Source organism: Micromesistius poutassou (assembly GCF_964030765.1).
Source record: "Micromesistius poutassou genome assembly, chromosome: 2".
NCBI lineage: Eukaryota > Metazoa > Chordata > Actinopteri > Gadiformes > Gadidae > Micromesistius > Micromesistius poutassou.
Window position 1 is genome coordinate 18,314,669 of NC_140272.1, and position 7,120 is coordinate 18,321,788.

The following is a 7,120-nucleotide window of genomic DNA, read 5'->3' on the forward strand; positions in this document are numbered from 1 at the left end:
GAGCGGTCGGGCCAGCTGAACTGCTTCAGTGCAAAGCACCCCCCCCCCCCCCCCCCCCCACCGCACAGCCTCAGCACCCAAGAAGAAGAAGCGCCGTCACCCTATGATCATCAGGTGGTTGAACTACAAAACAAACAAAACAGCAAACACACGTGCTGGGAGGATTGGGAACATGACAGTGGTGTATACCGGTACAGCTGTGTTGGTTTTATACAGTGACAACAATGGAGATCGGGCACAAGGTTCATTAGAGGCAGTCAATTAATTACCAACTGTTGATGATCTGACCAATCCCAACCTTCTTTGTGTTATCTGTGTAAAAGTCATTGGATACGCTGCGTCCTCCAGGGTTGGTCCTGACCTGTACGACCTCAAGGTTGGGTCGTCACCTCAATGTCCTGTTAGGTTGGATCCTGACCTCCAGCTGAGTCCAGACCTCAAGGACCTCCAGGTGGGGTCATGACCTCCAAGTGCGGTCCTGTTTTCCAAGGGAATCCTCAACTCAAGGATCCCCTAGTTGGGTCCTGACCTCCAGGTGGGGTCCTGACCTCCAGGTGGGGTCCTGACCCCCAGGTGGGGTCATGACCTCCAGGTGGGGTCCTGACCCCCAGGTGGGGTCATGACCTTCAGGTGGGGTCATGACCCCCAGGTGGGTTTGGACCTCCAGGTGGGGTCATGACCTCCAGGTAGGGTCATGACCTCCAAGTGGGGTCTTGACCTCCAGGTGTTGTCCGGACCTCAAGGCTGGGTTCTTTCTTGGCAAAGCTTGAGAGCTGCTCTGCTCCTTTGAGATCCAGGTGAGCCTGGACTTCCTGTTCGCACCGGGCCTGACCTGCGACCCGGCCGGTGACCCTCAGGCTTGCGAGGGTCGCCTGGAGGTCGTTCTCCCGGACGGAGCGCTGGAGTTTAGCTCGGCGGTTCTGGAACCAGATCTGAGACAACGTTCAAGAGGCAGTGGATTTTATTATACATATATATGTATATATTATATATATATATTCAATAGAATCTCACGTACCCAGGGGTGCACATAACTGGTACGCAAGTACGCACGCGCGCCCATAATCAGGGATGCGTAACGTCCCTTGTGTCACAACCAGGCTTTTGCGTAACTAACTGTCAGGTCATCAAAACTACACGTGTATCTTGTCTACTTTGGCGTTTCGCCAGCTGCAAAGAAAAGGTCAACGGAGCAGAAGAATTTTGTTTTTTCCCCGAAAAGTGGCTACAAGATTTGTTTCGTGGCTCGAAACAAATGATGAGCGCACTGAAACATGCACTAATGTGCGCTGTGCACCGCACACACACAATCAGGGATGCGGGAAGGGTGCTGAGGGTGCACCCCCCCCCCCGGCGGGGGCTGTGACAAACGTTTTCTGAAGAATATTTCTTTTTTTGCGGAGAAAATTATCATACAACATGTTTTTTTCATTAAATTATTGACATCCACCCTTTTTATGATGTTTATCATGTCATGTGTACCTGGATGCGATCTTCGTCAAGCTGGAGCCTCCCAGCGAGCTCCTCCCTCACCTGGATACCCGGGTAGCAGTTCACCTGGAACACTGTCTCCAACACACACACCTGTACACACACACACACACACACACACACAAAAACACATTGCACACACATTAATAAACACACACACACACACACACACACACACACACGCACACACATACACACAAAAACACATTGGACACACATTCATAAACACACACACACACACACACACACACACACATGCATCCCTGGACACACCCTCTCTACCTGTGTGTGTGTGAAGGCGGTGCGTGGTCTACGACTCAGGTACCAGCTGGAGCGCAAGGAGAACTGCTGATGAAGATAATGAGGATGACGATGATGATGATGCTGAAGAAGATCACAGGCTCCTTTGCTCCTGTGGTCTCGTGGTTCTGTGTCTGAAAAATGTTTCATGCATTTAATGATAATAATAATAATAACTGTTATTATCGTTGATGACATTTCTAAAGTGCTTTTTCTGTTACGATGTTGTGACGTTAACATGGTATGATACATTGTATTGATGGAGGATGTGGGGCACAATGTATTCTTCAGGAATGTACAAGGCAGGCAGATATTTCCTTATCATTTGAAATAACCTGCAACTTATTAACTTCGAAACAACTTCAATAACTTAACAAGAAATGCTATTCTTCCAACCCGTGCACGTCGTATTGCACGCTCTTCGTATTCGTCTTTATCGCACTTTGAAACGGTTAAAAAAAAAGTGCGTTCAAACAGGAATAACAATGTAGCCTCGTCTGAGTGTGTAAGCCTTGTCAGAGTATGTAAACCTGGTCATAGTGTGTACGCCTCGTCTGAGTGTGCAGGTCAGAGTGTGTAGGCCTGTTCAGGGTGTGCAGTTCAGAGTTCGTAGGCCTTGTTTTAGAGTGTGCACGCCTAGCCTAGTGTGCAGGTCAGAATGTGTAGGCGAGTCTTACCGGTCCAGGGGCGGTAAAAGCGGACTCGGGGTTCGGCGTTCAGGATCTCCCCTCCTCTCCGGAGTCTACACACCTCGGACGACATGATCACGTATCTCTAAATGTATGGATGAGCTGATCGATCACCTAGCGTCTGCTCTGGGCACGCGGCTCAAACCTCCAAATGATGCACACTGCCTAGTAAAAAAATTAATAACCAACACCAAGAAAACCTTCCACCATACTGGCTGTGTGTCTTCTCTTGGTTTCTCTCTCCCCCTCGTTCTCTCTTTGGCCCTCTCCTTCCAGGTAGGCGTCCGGTTATCCTCGCGGGTTTACGTCACTAATTACATTGATTTCCATGTGAAAGCCCCTTGTCCCTCGCCCCCCACCGCGCCACCCACAGGACAGGTGGAGGGTTTAACACGACCGACGGAAGAAGAATAAAAGCAGATCATCTTCCGCTCTGTGTGTGTGTGTGTGTGTGTGTGTGTGTGTGTGTGTGTGTGTGTGTGTGTGTGTGTGTGTGTGTGTGTGTGTGTGTCCGTGAGTTCATCCGTTATCGAGTTATAGCCTACATGTCCTCCCATTATGGATATTTCAAATCATAAATGAATCCAGTAAAAGCTCCAGTAAATGCTACTAATGCTACTACTGCTGTAACCATAGCATCACGTCATTATCACACGCTGCGCCGCGCTGAAGACAAGAGCCAAGCCGCGCCAGGCCGCGCCGAACAGTGCCGCGCTAAACCTCAAGAGCCGCGGGCACGCAGCGGTGGGTGAGTGGAGGAGAAAATCGTTCCTTTTGTTCCTTTTCAAAACCAGATTAGCTCCCAATGAACTGCCGATTCAAACTACTAGCACACTTGTTTGTTTAACATGTAGGCTATTCGTGAATAGATTAATCTAAATCTTAGGCCACGATAATCTGACTCTTAATTAACCTAACATAAGCCATAGAAAAACTAACAAACAAAGCAAATAGGCTACAAGTAAAATAATTCCCACAGGCCTAAGGTAAAGTGAAATGTGAAAAGTGCCAGTGAACCCAACGTTGAAGTGCCTTTTCAGACACAGACTCTCGATAGATAAAGACACTTAAGGTGGATTCACAGCTCTGCCTATGCCTACATCATGTTCTGTCTACAAAGCAAGGCTCGGACAAAAGAGTATGAAAGGTACACAGTGCAGACTGTCTGCAATGTTTTGTTTCTGCAAAATGAAGACAAATAGCAGAGAACTGGGAAATCTCACAAGAAACATTCTCTTCCCCCCCCCCCCCCCCCCCCCCATACCATCCACACCGGCAAGGAGGATGCATAAGTTTACATTGTGAAAGGCATGTGCAAAAAGGGCCATGCTGGATGGCCCAGATGTGTGGGCAGCAGCGATTCCTCATTCTGAAGTGATGCAATCCACCCACTGAGGGGATGGAGAGGAGGGCTGCACAGCGGCTTATCGCACACAGCTCGTGTCCTCACTGCCAGCGGCGCCCAGCCTTGCTGCTGCCTTGTGGCTGTATAGGAAAAAGGGCCTTAATGCATGAGGACCGTGCAGCCATGGACATCATGTATAGAAATGAAGTTATGCATTATGTCAGGTGTTACCTTGAGTAAATCTTGCCGTCTTGTTACGCCTCTTTGCTGAGGTCGCATCCTAAACATTTATGGAAAGAGAGGTTATGTTTGGACTGAGACTGGGCACGTCCTTTGTGAGGAGTTCATCGTGTTGGTCGTTACCTCACACACTCCAGGTACAATTCATGGATACGCTCAAATATAGCTTTGTCGTTTTTTTTTTTAAATCGTGGAATATACTTTGTGCGGATGTTATAACGGATGGAGATTTGACCTGTTTTAACTGCATGTGCCACACATGCCCCAGTGTTGTATACAGAGGAGAGCCAAGCGTTTTGCTGCTTTAGCGGATCGACCGCAAGTTGCTTTGCCCTGCAGGCTCCATGATGTAGCCTACAACCCACACGCTGCCGCCTACACAATGCAAAGCCCATGCAACGGTTCCAAACAAGCATTTGGACACAATTTGCTTGTTTTTAATGTAGAGGTATGCTATGCTAGGTGTTCTCTGTTGCTATCAACAGACAAAAGTATGTTGACTAAAACTTTCAGATCCCAGCAGGCCAAAATATATTGATTGTGTTTTCTTTAAACATAGAGAATTGCTTCTGCCCTTTTTTTTTATGTGGTATGGTAAACAGGTGAAACCCACACATCTTGGATCACACATCCCTCCCCCTGCCTGTCTCTGAATAATGTATTGTGTGTTTCATCATAGGCAGGCCATGAGCAAACTGAAGCTAAGTAGTCCCAAGAGTGTTGTGAACAGAGCTGCTTTTGGCCCTGGACAGCAGTCAGGTTTCTGGTTATATGAGAGAAACCACCAGGGGGCCAAAAACAGGCAATTTGAACCTTTCTTAGTTGTATCAAAAAAACGTTATATGATGACCATATCTCTTGGTAGCCAAGTGTGTTTAGTGAAAGCCCTTTTTGCTCCAAAGAAAAAATAAAAAACATAAAATGCGTTATGAAGACGCTCCAATAGATAGAGAAGCTGTGTCTTGTGAGCAAATCAACCTCAATATTATACAATAACCTTGTTATTAGCTTGTTATGTGGTAACAGATTTACACAATAACATTGGATTTAAAATTGTAAAATAAAAAATAATTACTGTGTGTTTAAAATGCACAATAACATTTATAAATGTAAAATGCTATTTCAAATATAAATTAAAACTGCGCGCAGTGATGAACGGGACCTCGCGCCGGCTTGCGGCCGCGTCACGTGCCGTCCTAACATGTGTGCTGGCAAGATGTGCACATGTTAGGACCGCACGTGACGCAGCCGCAAGCCAGTATGAGGTCCCGTTCATCACTGCGCGCAGTTTTAAAAAAATTTCGCGCCGGCTTGCGGCCGCGTCACGTGCCGTCGTAACATGTGTGCTGGCAAGATGTGCACATGTTAGGACCGCACGTGACGCAGCCGCAAGCCGGCACGAGGTCCTGTTCATCACTGCGCGCAGTTTTAAAAAAGCGCGAATTTATGTAATCTGTAGAAGCAGAGGTGCCCTGTGGTGTCCTACTGATTGTTTTGACATTAACATGTAAGACCACATTTAACTGAATTACATGTTCATTAACCCTACATCAATGATCCGATAAATTCCCTAGGAGGAGTTTGTTGAAATACGAGGCGAAAAAGTGAAAAAATTCCATTCAAAGCGGCCAACTTTGACGGCACGCCACGGCCACGCCCTTCAACGTACAGTCACAAATAACACGGCGTTGGTTGAGCACCATTTTTTGACTGTACTGACCAATTGTGAAGCAGATCCAATAAATACCCTAGGAGGAGTTCGTTCAAATACAAGGGGATAAAAGCGAAAATAAGACCACGGAATTCAAAACGGACAAATTTGACGGCACGCCACGGACACGCCCTTCAACGTACAGTCGCAAATAACACGGCGTTGGTTGAGCACCATTTTTTGACTGTACTGAGTAATTGTGAAGCAGATCCGATAAATACCCTAGGAGGAGTTCGTTCAAATACAAGGGGAAAAAAGCGAAAATAAGACCACGGAATTCAAAACGGCCAACTTTGACGGCACGCCACGGCCACGGCATTCAACGTACAGTCACAAATAGCACGGCGTTGGTTGAGCTCCATGTCATGACTGTACTGACCAATTTTGAAAGAGATCCGATAAATTCCCTAGGAGGAGTTAATTCAAATACAAGGCAAAAAAGTTACAAAAATTTCAAAATGGCCGCCGAGAGTGAAAATGAAAGAATTAAAATTTCCGACTTCCGGTGGGGTTTGGAGCATGGGTCCAAGAGGCTTTTCTGTAGGTCATGGGACCTTATACGTGCTTACCGATTTTCATACATATTGGTGAAACGTGGCGCAGGGGCTGCTTTTTAAAGTTCCTGTAGGGGGCGCTACAAAAAATAGAAACACGAATTTTGGTATGTGAGCTATGGGCACCAGTCTACACGTGTCCTGTGAATTTCATATTCATAACTATTACGGTCTCCGCACAGTGATTTACCCTGACACCAGAGCCTGTGGCGGCCATGTTGTTTTTTCAATCGACTTAATTTTAATTGAGCAGTTAGAACTTTGGTACCTAACGGCCACTGAGTGGGTTCCGCTCAAATCAAACATTGCGTCTATGAACTGTGGCGATTTTAGTGTCAGGCCACACCCATTTCTATGCCACGCCCCATTTGAAAATATGTTGACTTTATCTTGTTCAGAATTTGATTCTGAACAACTTTTGTATTGGGGCCAACATCATAGGCGTCCAACTTGACGTTGATATGAGCAATTAACTATTTTCGAGGTTTCAACCACACCCCTTTTAGAACTCATTGGTGCTCTAAACTTTATTGTACAGACTAATCCTTAAGTCAGATTGAAGATAATGGGCCATAGATGATATGTGCCAAAGGATTTTTGTCAAAGTCGAAAAACCTAGGATCCTTGCGGAATTTACTGTTTTTAACTAAATTCAAAATGGCGGAAAATATGGCTACCGGAAGTGTTCAGTTCAAGAGACTTTTTTGTTCATCATGAGGATATGCATATGTGTGCAAAGTTTCATGAGTGTAGGTCAAACCGGTGACGCGTGCTGCTTGTGCAAAGTTTG